This window comes from Ambystoma mexicanum, unplaced genomic scaffold (assembly GCF_040938575.1).
Source record: "Ambystoma mexicanum isolate Mex_15411 unplaced genomic scaffold, UKY_AmexF1_1 Mex_scaf20, whole genome shotgun sequence".
Classification (NCBI taxonomy): domain Eukaryota; kingdom Metazoa; phylum Chordata; class Amphibia; order Caudata; family Ambystomatidae; genus Ambystoma; species Ambystoma mexicanum.
Genome location: NW_027182434.1, coordinates 832,375 through 854,481, shown reverse-complemented (window position 1 = coordinate 854,481; position 22,107 = coordinate 832,375). Strand labels below are relative to the sequence as shown.

At 51.4% G+C, this 22,107-nt stretch overlaps 4 non-coding genes across 4 annotated transcripts; all 4 read left to right on the top strand.

Moving 5' to 3' along the window:
- Positions 1 to 14,694: 14,694 nt before the first annotated feature.
- Positions 14,695 to 14,766, top strand: TRNAD-GUC (transfer RNA aspartic acid (anticodon GUC)). Its single transcript has one exon. It is a non-coding gene; the product is annotated as a tRNA-Asp (tRNA).
- A 1,396-nt stretch (positions 14,767 to 16,162) lies between these two features.
- Positions 16,163 to 16,234, top strand: TRNAD-GUC (transfer RNA aspartic acid (anticodon GUC)). Its single transcript has one exon. It is a non-coding gene; the product is annotated as a tRNA-Asp (tRNA).
- Positions 16,235 to 17,630: 1,396 nt separating this feature from the next.
- On the top strand, positions 17,631 to 17,702 carry TRNAD-GUC (transfer RNA aspartic acid (anticodon GUC)). Its single transcript has one exon. It is a non-coding gene; the product is annotated as a tRNA-Asp (tRNA).
- Positions 17,703 to 19,098: 1,396 nt separating this feature from the next.
- Positions 19,099 to 19,170, top strand: TRNAD-GUC (transfer RNA aspartic acid (anticodon GUC)). The gene has a single exon. It is a non-coding gene; the product is annotated as a tRNA-Asp (tRNA).
- Positions 19,171 to 22,107: the final 2,937 nt, after the last annotated feature.

Below are 22,107 nucleotides of genomic sequence, written 5' to 3'. Positions count from 1 at the left end.
AACTCTGGAGTCAAACATAGCCCGGAACTATCGCCTTAAACTGAGTTTTAAGCCTGGTGCCGATAAAAAGAAAGAAATTAGCCTTAGATCGGGCAAGCCGTTTGACGGGGAAAATGAGACCCCCCTAGGCCAGCTAGGTGGTCGCTGGATGCTGTGCAGACATCAGCAGCTGTTCATTTCATGCCCTCACGTCTCCTCGTTAGTATAGTGGTCAGTATCCCCGCCTGTCACGCGGGAGACGGGGGTTCAATTCCCGACGGGGAGGTTAAACCTTTTCTGGATTTTTTTTAGTTCTTGACAAATATTCTTGAAGATTAGGCTGAGTCAAGTAGGGAATGGGTGCCAAGAACTGACTCTTTAAGAAAAAAGCACCGGCAACGCTAGTCATCGTACAATATTTGTGCACAATTGCTTACATTAGGCGGCCGGTCCACTTTATTGAGTCCCCCTCAGCACCATTTAGTGCTCCTGTTGTCTGCGAAGTCCAAATTGTAACCCTGAATCAGTTCCTCTTCTGACCCTTTGTATCATGTTACATGACGAGTAATGATCACCTGTTAGCTTTATCCCTAATTATAACTCTCACTCTTTCCCTGCATCTAACCCTAGCTCTAATCCCATCATTAACCTCGGTCCGGGCACACGCGTGAACCCCTACTCTCATCTCAGCCTCTCCTGGTGATACATCACACCTGGGATCGTTTGCTCCCTGTGGGCTGTGGGAAATTTGCTACCAGCACGCCCTGGAAGTGGGGCTCATTCCGCTGCAACGGGAGGTCTTCCCAGGACGCGTCACAGCTCAACGCAAGAGCTCCTGGGTTTCGAAGGCTCTTGCAGCAAGCCTTCACAAAGCAGCAGGGAGCGCCGTTCCAGATGGGAAACTTGAGACTGGATGTCCAGAAAAGCAAGACGTCAGAAGCGAAACCTTTTTCCTGCAGGGTGTGGCATACCATCCGCTTGCTCATTGCGACAGAGGTGGCACTAATGAAGGAAGAGGTCAACGTTACGTTCTTCTTTAAAATGCAAGGCCAGGAAAAGTGGCAGCGGTGGGATTTGAACCCACGCCTCCGAAGAGACTGGAGCCTTAATCCAGCGCCTTAGACCGCTCGGCCACGCTACCTCCCTGCTAGTCGCCGAAAGCGGAACTTGACCCGTTGCCCGGCCCGCTTCAGTGGAAGGGCAGGCAAACTGTCAGGTGCGCAGAGGAGGGGAGACCATGAGGCAAGGTGGGAGATGGGGGCAAGAAGTGAGAAAAAAACTAATCGCAAGCTAGGGCAGGATTCGGAAAGTGAAGCCGAAAAGGGGCTTAGCATGCAGCCCAGGGGTTTCTTTGACTGTCCTAAGCCCACAGGGACTTTGCCGTCCTCAGCTCATGAGACTTGAGATGGGTAGCTTGATTTGCTGAGGAAATGCGGGATGACAGATTCAACTCTGGAGTCAAACATAGCCCGGAACTATCGCCTTAAACTGAGTTTTAAGCCTGGTGCCGATAAAAAGAAAGAAATTAGCCTTAGATCGGGCAAGCCGTTTGACGGGGGAAAATGAGACCCCCTAGGCCATCTAGGTGGTCGCTGGATGCTGTGCAGACATCAGCAGCTGTTCATTTCATGCCCTCACGTCTCCTCGTTAGTATAGTGGTCAGTATCCCCGCCTGTCACGCGGGAGACCGGGGGGAGGTTAAACCTTTTCTGGATTTTTTTTAGTTCTTGACAAATATTCTTGAAGATTAGGCTGAGTCAAGTAGGGAATGGGTGCCAAGAACTGACTCTTTAAGAAAAAAGCACCGGCAACGCTAGTCATCGTACAATATTTGTGCACAATTGCTTACATTAGGCGGCCGGTCCACTTTATTGAGTCCCCCTCAGCACCATTTAGTGCTCCTGTTGTCTGCGAAGTCCAAATTGTAACCCTGAATCAGTTCCTCTTCTGACCCTTTGTATCATGTTACATGACGAGTAATGATCACCTGTTAGCTTTATCCCTAATTATAACTCTCACTCTTTCCCTGCATCTAACCCTAGCTCTAATCCCATCATTAACCTCGGTCCGGGCACACGCGTGAACCCCTACTCTCATCTCAGCCTCTCCTGGTGATACATCACACCTGGGATCGTTTGCTCCCTGTGGGCTGTGGGAAATTTGCTACCAGCACGCCCTGGAAGTGGGGCTCATTCCGCTGCAACGGGAGGTCTTCCCAGGACGCGTCACAGCTCAACGCAAGAGCTCCTGGGTTTCGAAGGCTCTTGCAGCAAGCCTTCACAAAGCAGCAGGGAGCGCCGTTCCAGATGGGAAACTTGAGACTGGATGTCCAGAAAAGCAAGACGTCAGAAGCGAAACCTTTTTCCTGCAGGGTGTGGCATACCATCCGCTTGCTCATTGCGACAGAGGTGGCACTAATGAAGGAAGAGGTCAACGTTACGTTCTTCTTTAAAATGCAAGGCCAGGAAAAGTGGCAGCGGTGGGATTTGAACCCACGCCTCCGAAGAGACTGGAGCCTTAATCCAGCGCCTTAGACCGCTCGGCCACGCTACCTCCCTGCTAGTCGCCGAAAGCGGAACTTGACCCGTTGCCCGGCCCGCTTTAGTGCTTTGCCTTTTCTCCTTGGAAAGTCTGGAGACAGGCAGTGGAAGGGCAGGCAAACTGTCAGGTGCGCAGAGGAGGGGAGACCATGAGGCAAGGTGGGAGATGGGGACAAGAAGTGAGAAAAAAACTAATCGCAAGCTAGGGCAGGATTCGGAAAGTGAAGCCGAAAAGGGGCTTAGCATGCAGCCCAGGGGTTTCTTTGACTGTCCTAAGCCCACAGGGACTTTGCCGTCCTCAGCTCATGAGACTTGAGATGGGTAGCTTGATTTGCTGAGGAAATGCGGGATGACAGATTCAACTCTGGAGTCAAACATAGCCCGGAACTATCGCCTTAAACTGAGTTTTAAGCCTGGTGCCGATAAAAAGAAAGAAATTAGCCTTAGATCGGGCAAGCCGTTTGACGGGGGAAAATGAGACCCCCTAGGCCAGCTAGGTGGTCGCTGGATGCTGTGCAGACATCAGCAGCTGTTCATTTCATGCCCTCACGTCTCCTCGTTAGTATAGTGGTCAGTATCCCCGCCTGTCACGCGGGAGACCGGGGCTCAATTCCCCGACGGGGAGGTTAAACCTTTTCTGGATTTTTTTTAGTTCTTGACAAATATTCTTGAAGATTAGGCTGAGTCAAGTAGGGAATGGGTGCCAAGAACTGACTCTTTAAGAAAAAAGCACCGGCAACGCTAGTCATCGTACAATATTTGTGCACAATTGCTTACATTAGGCGGCCGGTCCACTTTATTGAGTCCCCCTCAGCACCATTTAGTGCTCCTGTTGTCTGCGAAGTCCAAATTGTAACCCTGAATCAGTTCCTCTTCTGACCCTTTGTATCATGTTACATGACGAGTAATGATCACCTGTTAGCTTTATCCCTAATTATAACTCTCACTCTTTCCCTGCATCTAACCCTAGCTCTAATCCCATCATTAACCTCGGTCCGGGCACACGCGTGAACCCCTACTCTCATCTCAGCCTCTCCTGGTGATACATCACACCTGGGATCGTTTGCTCCCTGTGGGCTGTGGGAAATTTGCTACCAGCACGCCCTGGAAGTGGGGCTCATTCCGCTGCAACGGGAGGTCTTCCCAGGACGCGTCACAGCTCAACGCAAGAGCTCCTGGGTTTCGAAGGGTCTTGCAGCAAGCCTTCACAAAGCAGCAGGGAGCGCCGTTCCAGATGGGAAACTTGAGACTGGATGTCCAGAAAAGCAAGACGTCAGAAGCGAAACCTTTTTCCTGCAGGGTGTGGCATACCATCCGCTTGCTCATTGCGACAGAGGTGGCACTAATGAAGGAAGAGGTCAACGTTACGTTCTTCTTTAAAATGCAAGGCCAGGAAAAGTGGCAGCGGTGGGATTTGAACCCACGCCTCCGAAGAGACTGGAGCCTTAATCCAGCGCCTTAGACCGCTCGGCCACGCTACCTCCCTGCTAGTCGCCGAAAGCGGAACTTGACCCGTTGCCCGGCCCGCTTTAGTGCTTTGCCTTTTCTCCTTGGAAAGTCTGGAGACAGGCAGTGGAAGGGCAGGCAAACTGTCAGGTGCGCAGAGGAGGGGAGACCATGAGGCAAGGTGGGAGATGGGGGCAAGAAGTGAGAAAAAAACTAATCGCAAGCTAGGGCAGGATTCGGAAAGTGAAGCCGAAAAGGGGCTTAGCATGCAGCCCAGGGGTTTCTTTGACTGTCCTAAGCCCACAGGGACTTTGCCGTCCTCAGCTCATGAGACTTGAGATGGGTAGCTTGATTTGCTGAGGAAATGCGGGATGACAGATTCAACTCTGGAGTCAAACATAGCCCGGAACTATCGCCTTAAACTGAGTTTTAAGCCTGGTGCCGATAAAAAGAAAGAAATTAGCCTTAGATCGGGCAAGCCGTTTGACGGGGGAAAATGAGACCCCCTAGGCCAGCTAGGTGGTCGCTGGATGCTGTGCAGACATCAGCAGCTGTTCATTTCATGCCCTCACGTCTCCTCGTTAGTATAATGGTCAGTATCCCCGCCTGTCACGCGGGAGACCGGGGGGAGGTTAAACCTTTTCTGGATTTTTTTTAGTTCTTGACAAATATTCTTGAAGATTAGGCTGAGTCAAGTAGGGAATGGGTGCCAAGAACTGACTCTTTAAGAAAAAAGCACCGGCAACGCTAGTCATCGTACAATATTTGTGCACAATTGCTTACATTAGGCGGCCGGTCCACTTTATTGAGTCCCCCTCAGCACCATTTAGTGCTCCTGTTGTCTGCGAAGTCCAAATTGTAACCCTGAATCAGTTCCTCTTCTGACCCTTTGTATCATGTTACATGACGAGTAATGATCACCTGTTAGCTTTATCCCTAATTATAACTCTCACTCTTTCCCTGCATCTAACCCTAGCTCTAATCCCATCATTAACCTCGGTCCGGGCACACGCGTGAACCCCTACTCTCATCTCAGCCTCTCCTGGTGATACATCACACCTGGGATCGTTTGCTCCCTGTGGGCTGTGGGAAATTTGCTACCAGCACGCCCTGGAAGTGGGGCTCATTCCGCTGCAACGGGAGGTCTTCCCAGGACGCGTCACAGCTCAACGCAAGAGCTCCTGGGTTTCGAAGGCTCTTGCAGCAAGCCTTCACAAAGCAGCAGGGAGCGCCGTTCCAGATGGGAAACTTGAGACTGGATGTCCAGAAAAGCAAGACGTCAGAAGCGAAACCTTTTTCCTGCAGGGTGTGGCATACCATCCGCTTGCTCATTGCGACAGAGGTGGCACTAATGAAGGAAGAGGTCAACGTTACGTTCTTCTTTAAAATGCAAGGCCAGGAAAAGTGGCAGCGGTGGGATTTGAACCCACGCCTCCGAAGAGACTGGAGCCTTAATCCAGCGCCTTAGACCGCTCGGCCACGCTACCTCCCTGCTAGTCGCCGAAAGCGGAACTTGACCCGTTGCCCGGCCCGCTTTAGTGCTTTGCCTTTTCTCCTTGGAAAGTCTGGAGACAGGCAGTGGAAGGGCAGGCAAACTGTCAGGTGCGCAGAGGAGGGGAGACCATGAGGCAAGGTGGGAGATGGGGGCAAGAAGTGAGAAAAAAACTAATCGCAAGCTAGGGCAGGATTCGGAAAGTGAAGCCGAAAAGGGGCTTAGCATGCAGCCCAGGGGTTTCTTTGACTGTCCTAAGCCCACAGGGACTTTGCCGTCCTCAGCTCATGAGACTTGAGATGGGTAGCTTGATTTGCTGAGGAAATGCGGGATGACAGATTCAACTCTGGAGTCAAACATAGCCCGGAACTATCGCCTTAAACTGAGTTTTAAGCCTGGTGCCGATAAAAAGAAAGAAATTAGCCTTAGATCGGGCAAGCCGTTTGACGGGGGAAAATGAGACCCCCTAGGCCAGCTAGGTGGTCGCTGGATGCTGTGCAGACATCAGCAGCTGTTCATTTCATGCCCTCACGTCTCCTCGTTAGTATAGTGGTCAGTATCCCCGCCTGTCACGCGGGAGACGGGGGTTCAATTCCCGACGGGGAGGTTAAACCTTTTCTGGATTTTTTTTAGTTCTTGACAAATATTCTTGAAGATTAGGCTGAGTCAAGTAGGGAATGGGTGCCAAGAACTGACTCTTTAAGAAAAAAGCACCGGCAACGCTAGTCATCGTACAATATTTGTGCACAATTGCTTACATTAGGCGGCCGGTCCACTTTATTGAGTCCCCCTCAGCACCATTTAGTGCTCCTGTTGTCTGCGAAGTCCAAATTGTAACCCTGAATCAGTTCCTCTTCTGACCCTTTGTATCATGTTACATGACGAGTAATGATCACCTGTTAGCTTTATCCCTAATTATAACTCTCACTCTTTCCCTGCATCTAACCCTAGCTCTAATCCCATCATTAACCTCGGTCCGGGCACACGCGTGAACCCCTACTCTCATCTCAGCCTCTCCTGGTGATACATCACACCTGGGATCGTTTGCTCCCTGTGGGCTGTGGGAAATTTGCTACCAGCACGCCCTGGAAGTGGGGCTCATTCCGCTGCAACGGGAGGTCTTCCCAGGACGCGTCACAGCTCAACGCAAGAGCTCCTGGGTTTCGAAGGCTCTTGCAGCAAGCCTTCACAAAGCAGCAGGGAGCGCCGTTCCAGATGGGAAACTTGAGACTGGATGTCCAGAAAAGCAAGACGTCAGAAGCGAAACCTTTTTCCTGCAGGGTGTGGCATACCATCCGCTTGCTCATTGCGACAGAGGTGGCACTAATGAAGGAAGAGGTCAACGTTACGTTCTTCTTTAAAATGCAAGGCCAGGAAAAGTGGCAGCGGTGGGATTTGAACCCACGCCTCCGAAGAGACTGGAGCCTTAATCCAGCGCCTTAGACCGCTCGGCCACGCTACCTCCCTGCTAGTCGCCGAAAGCGGAACTTGACCCGTTGCCCGGCCCGCTTCAGTGGAAGGGCAGGCAAACTGTCAGGTGCGCAGAGGAGGGGAGACCATGAGGCAAGGTGGGAGATGGGGGCAAGAAGTGAGAAAAAAACTAATCGCAAGCTAGGGCAGGATTCGGAAAGTGAAGCCGAAAAGGGGCTTAGCATGCAGCCCAGGGGTTTCTTTGACTGTCCTAAGCCCACAGGGACTTTGCCGTCCTCAGCTCATGAGACTTGAGATGGGTAGCTTGATTTGCTGAGGAAATGCGGGATGACAGATTCAACTCTGGAGTCAAACATAGCCCGGAACTATCGCCTTAAACTGAGTTTTAAGCCTGGTGCCGATAAAAAGAAAGAAATTAGCCTTAGATCGGGCAAGCCGTTTGACGGGGGAAAATGAGACCCCCTAGGCCATCTAGGTGGTCGCTGGATGCTGTGCAGACATCAGCAGCTGTTCATTTCATGCCCTCACGTCTCCTCGTTAGTATAGTGGTCAGTATCCCCGCCTGTCACGCGGGAGACCGGGGGGAGGTTAAACCTTTTCTGGATTTTTTTTAGTTCTTGACAAATATTCTTGAAGATTAGGCTGAGTCAAGTAGGGAATGGGTGCCAAGAACTGACTCTTTAAGAAAAAAGCACCGGCAACGCTAGTCATCGTACAATATTTGTGCACAATTGCTTACATTAGGCGGCCGGTCCACTTTATTGAGTCCCCCTCAGCACCATTTAGTGCTCCTGTTGTCTGCGAAGTCCAAATTGTAACCCTGAATCAGTTCCTCTTCTGACCCTTTGTATCATGTTACATGACGAGTAATGATCACCTGTTAGCTTTATCCCTAATTATAACTCTCACTCTTTCCCTGCATCTAACCCTAGCTCTAATCCCATCATTAACCTCGGTCCGGGCACACGCGTGAACCCCTACTCTCATCTCAGCCTCTCCTGGTGATACATCACACCTGGGATCGTTTGCTCCCTGTGGGCTGTGGGAAATTTGCTACCAGCACGCCCTGGAAGTGGGGCTCATTCCGCTGCAACGGGAGGTCTTCCCAGGACGCGTCACAGCTCAACGCAAGAGCTCCTGGGTTTCGAAGGCTCTTGCAGCAAGCCTTCACAAAGCAGCAGGGAGCGCCGTTCCAGATGGGAAACTTGAGACTGGATGTCCAGAAAAGCAAGACGTCAGAAGCGAAACCTTTTTCCTGCAGGGTGTGGCATACCATCCGCTTGCTCATTGCGACAGAGGTGGCACTAATGAAGGAAGAGGTCAACGTTACGTTCTTCTTTAAAATGCAAGGCCAGGAAAAGTGGCAGCGGTGGGATTTGAACCCACGCCTCCGAAGAGACTGGAGCCTTAATCCAGCGCCTTAGACCGCTCGGCCACGCTACCTCCCTGCTAGTCGCCGAAAGCGGAACTTGACCCGTTGCCCGGCCCGCTTTAGTGCTTTGCCTTTTCTCCTTGGAAAGTCTGGAGACAGGCAGTGGAAGGGCAGGCAAACTGTCAGGTGCGCAGAGGAGGGGAGACCATGAGGCAAGGTGGGAGATGGGGACAAGAAGTGAGAAAAAAACTAATCGCAAGCTAGGGCAGGATTCGGAAAGTGAAGCCGAAAAGGGGCTTAGCATGCAGCCCAGGGGTTTCTTTGACTGTCCTAAGCCCACAGGGACTTTGCCGTCCTCAGCTCATGAGACTTGAGATGGGTAGCTTGATTTGCTGAGGAAATGCGGGATGACAGATTCAACTCTGGAGTCAAACATAGCCCGGAACTATCGCCTTAAACTGAGTTTTAAGCCTGGTGCCGATAAAAAGAAAGAAATTAGCCTTAGATCGGGCAAGCCGTTTGACGGGGGAAAATGAGACCCCCTAGGCCAGCTAGGTGGTCGCTGGATGCTGTGCAGACATCAGCAGCTGTTCATTTCATGCCCTCACGTCTCCTCGTTAGTATAGTGGTCAGTATCCCCGCCTGTCACGCGGGAGACCGGGGCTCAATTCCCCGACGGGGAGGTTAAACCTTTTCTGGATTTTTTTTAGTTCTTGACAAATATTCTTGAAGATTAGGCTGAGTCAAGTAGGGAATGGGTGCCAAGAACTGACTCTTTAAGAAAAAAGCACCGGCAACGCTAGTCATCGTACAATATTTGTGCACAATTGCTTACATTAGGCGGCCGGTCCACTTTATTGAGTCCCCCTCAGCACCATTTAGTGCTCCTGTTGTCTGCGAAGTCCAAATTGTAACCCTGAATCAGTTCCTCTTCTGACCCTTTGTATCATGTTACATGACGAGTAATGATCACCTGTTAGCTTTATCCCTAATTATAACTCTCACTCTTTCCCTGCATCTAACCCTAGCTCTAATCCCATCATTAACCTCGGTCCGGGCACACGCGTGAACCCCTACTCTCATCTCAGCCTCTCCTGGTGATACATCACACCTGGGATCGTTTGCTCCCTGTGGGCTGTGGGAAATTTGCTACCAGCACGCCCTGGAAGTGGGGCTCATTCCGCTGCAACGGGAGGTCTTCCCAGGACGCGTCACAGCTCAACGCAAGAGCTCCTGGGTTTCGAAGGGTCTTGCAGCAAGCCTTCACAAAGCAGCAGGGAGCGCCGTTCCAGATGGGAAACTTGAGACTGGATGTCCAGAAAAGCAAGACGTCAGAAGCGAAACCTTTTTCCTGCAGGGTGTGGCATACCATCCGCTTGCTCATTGCGACAGAGGTGGCACTAATGAAGGAAGAGGTCAACGTTACGTTCTTCTTTAAAATGCAAGGCCAGGAAAAGTGGCAGCGGTGGGATTTGAACCCACGCCTCCGAAGAGACTGGAGCCTTAATCCAGCGCCTTAGACCGCTCGGCCACGCTACCTCCCTGCTAGTCGCCGAAAGCGGAACTTGACCCGTTGCCCGGCCCGCTTTAGTGCTTTGCCTTTTCTCCTTGGAAAGTCTGGAGACAGGCAGTGGAAGGGCAGGCAAACTGTCAGGTGCGCAGAGGAGGGGAGACCATGAGGCAAGGTGGGAGATGGGGGCAAGAAGTGAGAAAAAAACTAATCGCAAGCTAGGGCAGGATTCGGAAAGTGAAGCCGAAAAGGGGCTTAGCATGCAGCCCAGGGGTTTCTTTGACTGTCCTAAGCCCACAGGGACTTTGCCGTCCTCAGCTCATGAGACTTGAGATGGGTAGCTTGATTTGCTGAGGAAATGCGGGATGACAGATTCAACTCTGGAGTCAAACATAGCCCGGAACTATCGCCTTAAACTGAGTTTTAAGCCTGGTGCCGATAAAAAGAAAGAAATTAGCCTTAGATCGGGCAAGCCGTTTGACGGGGGAAAATGAGACCCCCTAGGCCAGCTAGGTGGTCGCTGGATGCTGTGCAGACATCAGCAGCTGTTCATTTCATGCCCTCACGTCTCCTCGTTAGTATAATGGTCAGTATCCCCGCCTGTCACGCGGGAGACCGGGGGGAGGTTAAACCTTTTCTGGATTTTTTTTAGTTCTTGACAAATATTCTTGAAGATTAGGCTGAGTCAAGTAGGGAATGGGTGCCAAGAACTGACTCTTTAAGAAAAAAGCACCGGCAACGCTAGTCATCGTACAATATTTGTGCACAATTGCTTACATTAGGCGGCCGGTCCACTTTATTGAGTCCCCCTCAGCACCATTTAGTGCTCCTGTTGTCTGCGAAGTCCAAATTGTAACCCTGAATCAGTTCCTCTTCTGACCCTTTGTATCATGTTACATGACGAGTAATGATCACCTGTTAGCTTTATCCCTAATTATAACTCTCACTCTTTCCCTGCATCTAACCCTAGCTCTAATCCCATCATTAACCTCGGTCCGGGCACACGCGTGAACCCCTACTCTCATCTCAGCCTCTCCTGGTGATACATCACACCTGGGATCGTTTGCTCCCTGTGGGCTGTGGGAAATTTGCTACCAGCACGCCCTGGAAGTGGGGCTCATTCCGCTGCAACGGGAGGTCTTCCCAGGACGCGTCACAGCTCAACGCAAGAGCTCCTGGGTTTCGAAGGGTCTTGCAGCAAGCCTTCACAAAGCAGCAGGGAGCGCCGTTCCAGATGGGAAACTTGAGACTGGATGTCCAGAAAAGCAAGACGTCAGAAGCGAAACCTTTTTCCTGCAGGGTGTGGCATACCATCCGCTTGCTCATTGCGACAGAGGTGGCACTAATGAAGGAAGAGGTCAACGTTACGTTCTTCTTTAAAATGCAAGGCCAGGAAAAGTGGCAGCGGTGGGATTTGAACCCACGCCTCCGAAGAGACTGGAGCCTTAATCCAGCGCCTTAGACCGCTCGGCCACGCTACCTCCCTGCTAGTCGCCGAAAGCGGAACTTGACCCGTTGCCCGGCCCGCTTTAGTGCTTTGCCTTTTCTCCTTGGAAAGTCTGGAGACAGGCAGTGGAAGGGCAGGCAAACTGTCAGGTGCGCAGAGGAGGGGAGACCATGAGGCAAGGTGGGAGATGGGGGCAAGAAGTGAGAAAAAAACTAATCGCAAGCTAGGGCAGGATTCGGAAAGTGAAGCCGAAAAGGGGCTTAGCATGCAGCCCAGGGGTTTCTTTGACTGTCCTAAGCCCACAGGGACTTTGCCGTCCTCAGCTCATGAGACTTGAGATGGGTAGCTTGATTTGCTGAGGAAATGCGGGATGACAGATTCAACTCTGGAGTCAAACATAGCCCGGAACTATCGCCTTAAACTGAGTTTTAAGCCTGGTGCCGATAAAAAGAAAGAAATTAGCCTTAGATCGGGCAAGCCGTTTGACGGGGAAAATGAGACCCCCCTAGGCCAGCTAGGTGGTCGCTGGATGCTGTGCAGACATCAGCAGCTGTTCATTTCATGCCCTCACGTCTCCTCGTTAGTATAGTGGTCAGTATCCCCGCCTGGGAGGTTAAACCTTTTCTGGATTTTTTTTAGTTCTTGACAAATATTCTTGAAGATTAGGCTGAGTCAAGTAGGGAATGGGTGCCAAGAACTGACTCTTTAAGAAAAAAGCACCGGCAACGCTAGTCATCGTACAATATTTGTGCACAATTGCTTACATTAGGCGGCCGGTCCACTTTATTGAGTCCCCCTCAGCACCATTTAGTGCTCCTGTTGTCTGCGAAGTCCAAATTGTAACCCTGAATCAGTTCCTCTTCTGACCCTTTGTATCATGTTACATGACGAGTAATGATCACCTGTTAGCTTTATCCCTAATTATAACTCTCACTCTTTCCCTGCATCTAACCCTAGCTCTAATCCCATCATTAACCTCGGTCCGGGCACACGCGTGAACCCCTACTCTCATCTCAGCCTCTCCTGGTGATACATCACACCTGGGATCGTTTGCTCCCTGTGGGCTGTGGGAAATTTGCTACCAGCACGCCCTGGAAGTGGGGCTCATTCCGCTGCAACGGGAGGTCTTCCCAGGACGCGTCACAGCTCAACGCAAGAGCTCCTGGGTTTCGAAGGCTCTTGCAGCAAGCCTTCACAAAGCAGCAGGGAGCGCCGTTCCAGATGGGAAACTTGAGACTGGATGTCCAGAAAAGCAAGACGTCAGAAGCGAAACCTTTTTCCTGCAGGGTGTGGCATACCATCCGCTTGCTCATTGCGACAGAGGTGGCACTAATGAAGGAAGAGGTCAACGTTACGTTCTTCTTTAAAATGCAAGGCCAGGAAAAGTGGCAGCGGTGGGATTTGAACCCACGCCTCCGAAGAGACTGGAGCCTTAATCCAGCGCCTTAGACCGCTCGGCCACGCTACCTCCCTGCTAGTCGCCGAAAGCGGAACTTGACCCGTTGCCCGGCCCGCTTTAGTGCTTTGCCTTTTCTCCTTGGAAAGTCTGGAGACAGGCAGTGGAAGGGCAGGCAAACTGTCAGGTGCGCAGAGGAGGGGAGACCATGAGGCAAGGTGGGAGATGGGGGCAAGAAGTGAGAAAAAAACTAATCGCAAGCTAGGGCAGGATTCGGAAAGTGAAGCCGAAAAGGGGCTTAGCATGCAGCCCAGGGGTTTCTTTGACTGTCCTAAGCCCACAGGGACTTTGCCGTCCTCAGCTCATGAGACTTGATATGGGTAGCTTGATTTGCTGAGGAAATGCGGGATGACAGATTCAACTCTGGAGTCAAACATAGCCCGGAACTATCGCCTTAAACTGAGTTTTAAGCCTGGTGCCGATAAAAAGAAAGAAATTAGCCTTAGATCGGGCAAGCCGTTTGACGGGGGAAAATGAGACCCCCCTAGGCCAGCTAGGTGGTCGCTGGATGCTGTGCAGACATCAGCAGCTGTTCATTTCATGCCCTCACGTCTCCTCGTTAGTATAGTGGTCAGTATCCCCGCCTGTCACGCGGGAGATCGGGGTTCAATTCCCCGACGGGGAGGTTAAACCTTTTCTGGATTTTTTTTAGTTCTTGACAAATATTCTTGAAGATTAGGCTGAGTCAAGTAGGGAATGGGTGCCAAGAACTGACTCTTTAAGAAAAAAGCACCGGCAACGCTAGTCATCGTACAATATTTGTGCACAATTGCTTACATTAGGCGGCCGGTCCACTTTATTGAGTCCCCCTCAGCACCATTTAGTGCTCCTGTTGTCTGCGAAGTCCAAATTGTAACCCTGAATCAGTTCCTCTTCTGACCCTTTGTATCATGTTACATGACGAGTAATGATCACCTGTTAGCTTTATCCCTAATTATAACTCTCACTCTTTCCCTGCATCTAACCCTAGCTCTAATCCCATCATTAACCTCGGTCCGGGCACACGCGTGAACCCTTACTCTCATCTCAGCCTCTCCTGGTGATACATCACACCTGGGATCGTTTGCTCCCTGTGGGCTGTGGGAAATTTGCTACCAGCACGCCCTGGAAGTGGGGCTCATTCCGCTGCAACGGGAGGTCTTCCCAGGACGCGTCACAGCTCAACGCAAGAGCTCCTGGGTTTCGAAGGCTCTTGCAGCAAGCCTTCACAAAGCAGCAGGGAGCGCCGTTCCAGATGGGAAACTTGAGACTGGATGTCCAGAAAAGCAAGACGTCAGAAGCGAAACCTTTTTCCTGCAGGGTGTGGCATACCATCCGCTTGCTCATTGCGACAGAGGTGGCACTAATGAAGGAAGAGGTCAACGTTACGTTCTTCTTTAAAATGCAAGGCCAGGAAAAGTGGCAGCGGTGGGATTTGAACCCACGCCTCCGAAGAGACTGGAGCCTTAATCCAGCGCCTTAGACCGCTCGGCCACGCTACCTCCCTGCTAGTCGCCGAAAGCGGAACTTGACCCGTTGCCCGGCCCGCTTTAGTGCTTTGCCTTTTCTCCTTGGAAAGTCTGGAGACAGGCAGTGGAAGGGCAGGCAAACTGTCAGGTGCGCAGAGGAGGGGAGACCATGAGGCAAGGTGGGAGGTGGGGGCAAGAAGTGAGAAAAAAACTAATCGCAAGCTAGGGCAGGATTCGGAAAGTGAAGCCGAAAAGGGGCTTAGCATGCAGCCCAGGGGTTTCTTTGACTGTCCTAAGCCCACAGGGACTTTGCCGTCCTCAGCTCATGAGACTTGAGATGGGTAGCTTGATTTGCTGAGGAAATGCGGGATGACAGATTCAACTCTGGAGTCAAACATAGCCCGGAACTATCGCCTTAAACTGAGTTTTAAGCCTGGTGCCGATAAAAAGAAAGAAATTAGCCTTAGATCGGGCAAGCCGTTTGACGGGGGAAAATGAGACCCCCTAGGCCATCTAGGTGGTCGCTGGATGCTGTGCAGACATCAGCAGCTGTTCATTTCATGCCCTCACGTCTCCTCGTTAGTATAGTGGTCAGTATCCCCGCCTGTCACGCGGGAGACCGGGGTTCAATTCCCCGACGGGGAGGTTAAACCTTTTCTGGATTTTTTTTAGTTCTTGACAAATATTCTTGAAGATTAGGCTGAGTCAAGTAGGGAATGGGTGCCAAGAACTGACTCTTTAAGAAAAAAGCACCGGCAACGCTAGTCATCGTACAATATTTGTGCACAATTGCTTACATTAGGCGGCCGGTCCACTTTATTGAGTCCCCCTCAGCACCATTTAGTGCTCCTGTTGTCTGCGAAGTCCAAATTGTAACCCTGAATCAGTTCCTCTTCTGACCCTTTGTATCATGTTACATGACGAGTAATGATCACCTGTTAGCTTTATCCCTAATTATAACTCTCACTCTTTCCCTGCATCTAACCCTAGCTCTAATCCCATCATTAACCTCGGTCCGGGCACACGCGTGAACCCCTACTCTCGTCTCAGCCTCTCCTGGTGATACATCACACCTGGGATCGTTTGCTCCCTGTGGGCTGTGGGAAATTTGCTACCAGCACGCCCTGGAAGTGGGGCTCATTCCGCTGCAACGGGAGGTCTTCCCAGGACGCGTCACAGCTCAACGCAAGAGCTCCTGGGTTTCGAAGGCTCTTGCAGCAAGCCTTCACAAAGCAGCAGGGAGCGCCGTTCCAGATGGGAAACTTGAGACTGGATGTCCAGAAAAGCAAGACGTCAGAAGCGAAACCTTTTTCCTGCAGGGTGTGGCATACCATCCGCTTGCTCATTGCGACAGAGGTGGCACTAATGAAGGAAGAGGTCAACGTTACGTTCTTCTTTAAAATGCAAGGCCAGGAAAAGTGGCAGCGGTGGGATTTGAACCCACGCCTCCGAAGAGACTGGAGCCTTAATCCAGCGCCTTAGACCGCTCGGCCACGCTACCTCCCTGCTAGTCGCCGAAAGCGGAACTTGACCCGTTGCCCGGCCCGCTTTAGTGCTTTGCCTTTTCTCCTTGGAAAGTCTGGAGACAGGCAGTGGAAGGGCAGGCAAACTGTCAGGTGCGCAGAGGAGGGGAGACCATGAGGCAAGGTGGGAGATGGGGGCAAGAAGTGAGAAAAAAACTAATCGCAAGCTAGGGCAGGATTCGGAAAGTGAAGCCGAAAAGGGGCTTAGCATGCAGCCCAGGGGTTTCTTTGACTGTCCTAAGCCCACAGGGACTTTGCCGTCCTCAGCTCATGAGACTTGAGATGGGTAGCTTGATTTGCTGAGGAAATGCGGGATGACAGATTCAACTCTGGAGTCAAACATAGCCCGGAACTATCGCCTTAAACTGAGTTTTAAGCCTGGTGCCGATAAAAAGAAAGAAATTAGCCTTAGATCGGGCAAGCCGTTTGACGGGGGAAAATGAGACCCCCTAGGCCATCTAGGTGGTCGCTGGATGCTGTGCAGACATCAGCAGCTGTTCATTTCATGCCCTCACGTCTCCTCGTTAGTATAGTGGTCAGTATCCCCGCCTGTCACGCGGGAGACCGGGGTTCAATTCCCCGACGGGGAGGTTAAACCTTTTCTGGATTTTTTTTAGTTCTTGACAAATATTCTTGAAGATTAGGCTGAGTCAAGTAGGGAATGGGTGCCAAGAACTGACTCTTTAAGAAAAAAGCACCGGCAACGCTAGTCATCGTACAATATTTGTGCACAATTGCTTACATTAGGCGGCCGGTCCACTTTATTGAGTCCCCCTCAGCACCATTTAGTGCTCCTGTTGTCTGCGAAGTCCAAATTGTAACCCTGAATCAGTTCCTCTTCTGACCCTTTGTATCATGTTACATGACGAGTAATGATCACCTGTTAGCTTTATCCCTAATTATAACTCTCACTCTTTCCCTGCATCTAACCCTAGCTCTAATCCCATCATTAACCTCGGTCCGGGCACACGCGTGAACCCCTACTCTCGTCTCAGCCTCTCCTGGTGATACATCACACCTGGGATCGTTTGCTCCCTGTGGGCTGTGGGAAATTTGCTACCAGCACGCCCTGGAAGTGGGGCTCATTCCGCTGCAACGGGAGGTCTTCCCAGGACGCGTCACAGCTCAACGCAAGAGCTCCTGGGTTTCGAAGGCTCTTGCAGCAAGCCTTCACAAAGCAGCAGGGAGCGCCGTTCCAGATGGGAAACTTGAGACTGGATGTCCAGAAAAGCAAGACGTCAGAAGCGAAACCTTTTTCCTGCAGGGTGTGGCATACCATCCGCTTGCTCATTGCGACAGAGGTGGCACTAATGAAGGAAGAGGTCAACGTTACGTTCTTCTTTAAAATGCAAGGCCAGGAAAAGTGGCAGCGGTGGGATTTGAACCCACGCCTCCGAAGAGACTGGAGCCTTAATCCAGCGCCTTAGACCGCTCGGCCACGCTACCTCCCTGCTAGTCGCCGAAAGCGGAACTTGACCCGTTGCCCGGCCCGCTTTAGTGCTTTGCCTTTTCTCCTTGGAAAGTCTGGAGACAGGCAGTGGAAGGGCAGGCAAACTGTCAGGTGCGCAGAGGAGGGGAGACCATGAGGCAAGGTGGGAGATGGGGGCAAGAAGTGAGAAAAAAACTAATCGCAAGCTAGGGCAGGATTCGGAAAGTGAAGCCGAAAAGGGGCTTAGCATGCAGCCCAGGGGTTTCTTTGACTGTCCTAAGCCCACAGGGACTTTGCCGTCCTCAGCTCATGAGACTTGAGATGGGTAGCTTGATTTGCTGAGGAAATGCGGGATGACAGATTCAACTCTGGAGTCAAACATAGCCCGGAACTATCGCCTTAAACTGAGTTTTAAGCCTGGTGCCGATAAAAAGAAAGAAATTAGCCTTAGATCGGGCAAGCCGTTTGACGGGGGAAAATGAGACCCCCTAGGCCATCTAGGTGGTCGCTGGATGCTGTGCAGACATCAGCAGCTGTTCATTTCATGCCCTCACGTCTCCTCGTTAGTATAGTGGTCAGTATCCCCGCCTGTCACGCGGGAGACCGGGGTTCAATTCCCCGACGGGGAGGTTAAACCTTTTCTGGATTTTTTTTAGTTCTTGACAAATATTCTTGAAGATTAGGCTGAGTCAAGTAGGGAATGGGTGCCAAGAACTGACTCTTTAAGAAAAAAGCACCGGCAACGCTAGTCATCGTACAATATTTGTGCACAATTGCTTACATTAGGCGGCCGGTCCACTTTATTGAGTCCCCCTCAGCACCATTTAGTGCTCCTGTTGTCTGCGAAGTCCAAATTGTAACCCTGAATCAGTTCCTCTTCTGACCCTTTGTATCATGTTACATGACGAGTAATGATCACCTGTTAGCTTTATCCCTAATTATAACTCTCACTCTTTCCCTGCATCTAACCCTAGCTCTAATCCCATCATTAACCTCGGTCCGGGCACACGCGTGAACCCCTACTCTCGTCTCAGCCTCTCCTGGTGATACATCACACCTGGGATCGTTTGCTCCCTGTGGGCTGTGGGAAATTTGCTACCAGCACGCCCTGGAAGTGGGGCTCATTCCGCTGCAACGGGAGGTCTTCCCAGGACGCGTCACAGCTCAACGCAAGAGCTCCTGGGTTTCGAAGGCTCTTGCAGCAAGCCTTCACAAAGCAGCAGGGAGCGCCGTTCCAGATGGGAAACTTGAGACTGGATGTCCAGAAAAGCAAGACGTCAGAAGCGAAACCTTTTTCCTGCAGGGTGTGGCATACCATCCGCTTGCTCATTGCGACAGAGGTGGCACTAATGAAGGAAGAGGTCAACGTTACGTTCTTCTTTAAAATGCAAGGCCAGGAAAAGTGGCAGCGGTGGGATTTGAACCCACGCCTCCGAAGAGACTGGAGCCTTAATCCAGCGCCTTAGACCGCTCGGCCACGCTACCTCCCTGCTAGTCGCCGAAAGCGGAACTTGACCCGTTGCCCGGCCCGCTTTAGTGCTTTGCCTTTTCTCCTTGGAAAGTCTGGAGACAGGCAGTGGAAGGGCAGGCAAACTGTCAGGTGCGCAGAGGAGGGGAGACCATGAGGCAAGGTGGGAGATGGGGGCAAGAAGTGAGAAAAAAACTAATCGCAAGCTAGGGCAGGATTCGGAAAGTGAAGCCGAAAAGGGGCTTAGCATGCAGCCCAGGGGTTTCTTTGACTGTCCTAAGCCCACAGGGACTTTGCCGTCCTCAGCTCATGAGACTTGAGATGGGTAGCTTGATTTGCTGAGGAAATGCGGGATGACAGATTCAACTCTGGAGTCAAACATAGCCCGGAACTATCGCCTTAAACTGAGTTTTAAGCCTGGTGCCGATAAAAAGAAAGAAATTAGCCTTAGATCGGGCAAGCCGTTTGACGGGGGAAAATGAGACCCCCTAGGCCATCTAGGTGGTCGCTGGATGCTGTGCAGACATCAGCAGCTGTTCATTTCATGCCCTCACGTCTCCTCGTTAGTATAGTGGTCAGTATCCCCGCCTGTCACGCGGGAGACCGGGGTTCAATTCCCCGACGGGGAGGTTAAACCTTTTCTGGATTTTTTTTAGTTCTTGACAAATATTCTTGAAGATTAGGCTGAGTCAAGTAGGGAATGGGTGCCAAGAACTGACTCTTTAAGAAAAAAGCACCGGCAACGCTAGTCATCGTACAATATTTGTGCACAATTGCTTACATTAGGCGGCCGGTCCACTTTATTGAGTCCCCCTCAGCACCATTTAGTGCTCCTGTTGTCTGCGAAGTCCAAATTGTAACCCTGAATCAGTTCCTCTTCTGACCCTTTGTATCATGTTACATGACGAGTAATGATCACCTGTTAGCTTTATCCCTAATTATAACTCTCACTCTTTCCCTGCATCTAACCCTAGCTCTAATCCCATCATTAACCTCGGTCCGGGCACACGCGTGAACCCCTACTCTCGTCTCAGCCTCTCCTGGTGATACATCACACCTGGGATCGTTTGCTCCCTGTGGGCTGTGGGAAATTTGCTACCAGCACGCCCTGGAAGTGGGGCTCATTCCGCTGCAACGGGAGGTCTTCCCAGGACGCGTCACAGCTCAACGCAAGAGCTCCTGGGTTTCGAAGGCTCTTGCAGCAAGCCTTCACAAAGCAGCAGGGAGCGCCGTTCCAGATGGGAAACTTGAGACTGGATGTCCAGAAAAGCAAGACGTCAGAAGCGAAACCTTTTTCCTGCAGGGTGTGGCATACCATCCGCTTGCTCATTGCGACAGAGGTGGCACTAATGAAGGAAGAGGTCAACGTTACGTTCTTCTTTAAAATGCAAGGCCAGGAAAAGTGGCAGCGGTGGGATTTGAACCCACGCCTCCGAAGAGACTGGAGCCTTAATCCAGCGCCTTAGACCGCTCGGCCACGCTACCTCCCTGCTAGTCGCCGAAAGCGGAACTTGACCCGTTGCCCGGCCCGCTTTAGTGCTTTGCCTTTTCTCCTTGGAAAGTCTGGAGACAGGCAGTGGAAGGGCAGGCAAACTGTCAGGTGCGCAGAGGAGGGGAGACCATGAGGCAAGGTGGGAGATGGGGGCAAGAAGTGAGAAAAAAACTAATCGCAAGCTAGGGCAGGATTCGGAAAGTGAAGCCGAAAAGGGGCTTAGCATGCAGCCCAGGGGTTTCTTTGACTGTCCTAAGCCCACAGGGACTTTGCCGTCCTCAGCTCATGAGACTTGAGATGGGTAGCTTGATTTGCTGAGGAAATGCGGGATGACAGATTCAACTCTGGAGTCAAACATAGCCCGGAACTATCGCCTTAAACTGAGTTTTAAGCCTGGTGCCGATAAAAAGAAAGAAATTAGCCTTAGATCGGGCAAGCCGTTTGACGGGGGAAAATGAGACCCCCTAGGCCATCTAGGTGGTCGCTGGATGCTGTGCAGACATCAGCAGCTGTTCATTTCATGCCCTCACGTCTCCTCGTTAGTATAGTGGTCAGTATCCCCGCCTGTCACGCGAGAGACCGGGGTTCAATTCCCCGACGGGGAGGTTAAACCTTTTCTGGATTTTTTTTAGTTCTTGACAAATATTCTTGAAGATTAGGCTGAGTCAAGTAGGGAATGGGTGCCAAGAACTGACTCTTTAAGAAAAAAGCACCGGCAACGCTAGTCATCGTACAATATTTGTGCACAATTGCTTACATTAGGCGGCCGGTCCACTTTATTGAGTCCCCCTCAGCACCATTTAGTGCTCCTGTTGTCTGCGAAGTCCAAATTGTAACCCTGAATCAGTTCCTCTTCTGACCCTTTGTATCATGTTACATGACGAGTAATGATCACCTGTTAGCTTTATCCCTAATTATAACTCTCACTCTTTCCCTGCATCTAACCCTAGCTCTAATCCCATCATTAACCTCGGTCCGGGCACACGCGTGAACCCCTACTCTCGTCTCAGCCTCTCCTGGTGATACATCACACCTGGGATCGTTTGCTCCCTGTGGGCTGTGGGAAATTTGCTACCAGCACGCCCTGGAAGTGGGGCTCATTCCGCTGCAACGGGAGGTCTTCCCAGGACGCGTCACAGCTCAACGCAAGAGCTCCTGGGTTTCGAAGGCTCTTGCAGCAAGCCTTCACAAAGCAGCAGGGAGCGCCGTTCCAGATGGGAAACTTGAGACTGGATGTCCAGAAAAGCAAGACGTCAGAAGCGAAACCTTTTTCCTGCAGGGTGTGGCATACCATCCGCTTGCTCATTGCGACAGAGGTGGCACTAATGAAGGAAGAGGTCAACGTTATGTTCTTCTTTAAAATGCAAGGCCAGGAAAAGTGGCAGCGGTGGGATTTGAACCCACGCCTCCGAAGAGACTGGAGCCTTAATCCAGCGCCTTAGACCGCTCGGCCACGCTACCTCCCTGCTAGTCGCTGAAAGCGGAACTTGACCCGTTGCCCGGCCCGCTTTAGTGCTTTGCCTTTTCTCCTTGGAAAGTCTGGAGACAGGCAGTGGAAGGGCAGGCAAACTGTCAGGTGCGCAGAGGAGGGGAGACCATGAGGCAAGGTGGGAGATGGGGGCAAGAAGTGAGAAAAAAACTAATCGCAAGCTAGGGCAGGATTCGGAAAGTGAAGCCGAAAAGGGGCTTAGCATGCAGCCCAGGGGTTTCTTTGACTGTCCTAAGCCCACAGGGACTTTGCCGTCCTCAGCTCATGAGACTTGAGATGGGTAGCTTGATTTGCTGAGGAAATGCGGGATGACAGATTCAACTCTGGAGTCAAACATAGCCCGGAACTATCGCCTTAAACTGAGTTTTAAGCCTGGTGCCGATAAAAAGAAAGAAATTAGCCTTAGATCGGGCAAGCCGTTTGACGGGGAAAATGAGACCCCCCTAGGCCAGCTAGGTGGTCGCTGGATGCTGTGCAGACATCAGCAGCTGTTCATTTCATGCCCTCACGTCTCCTCGTTAGTATAGTGGTCAGTATCCCCGAGGTTAAACCTTTTCTGGATTTTTTTTAGTTCTTGACAAATAT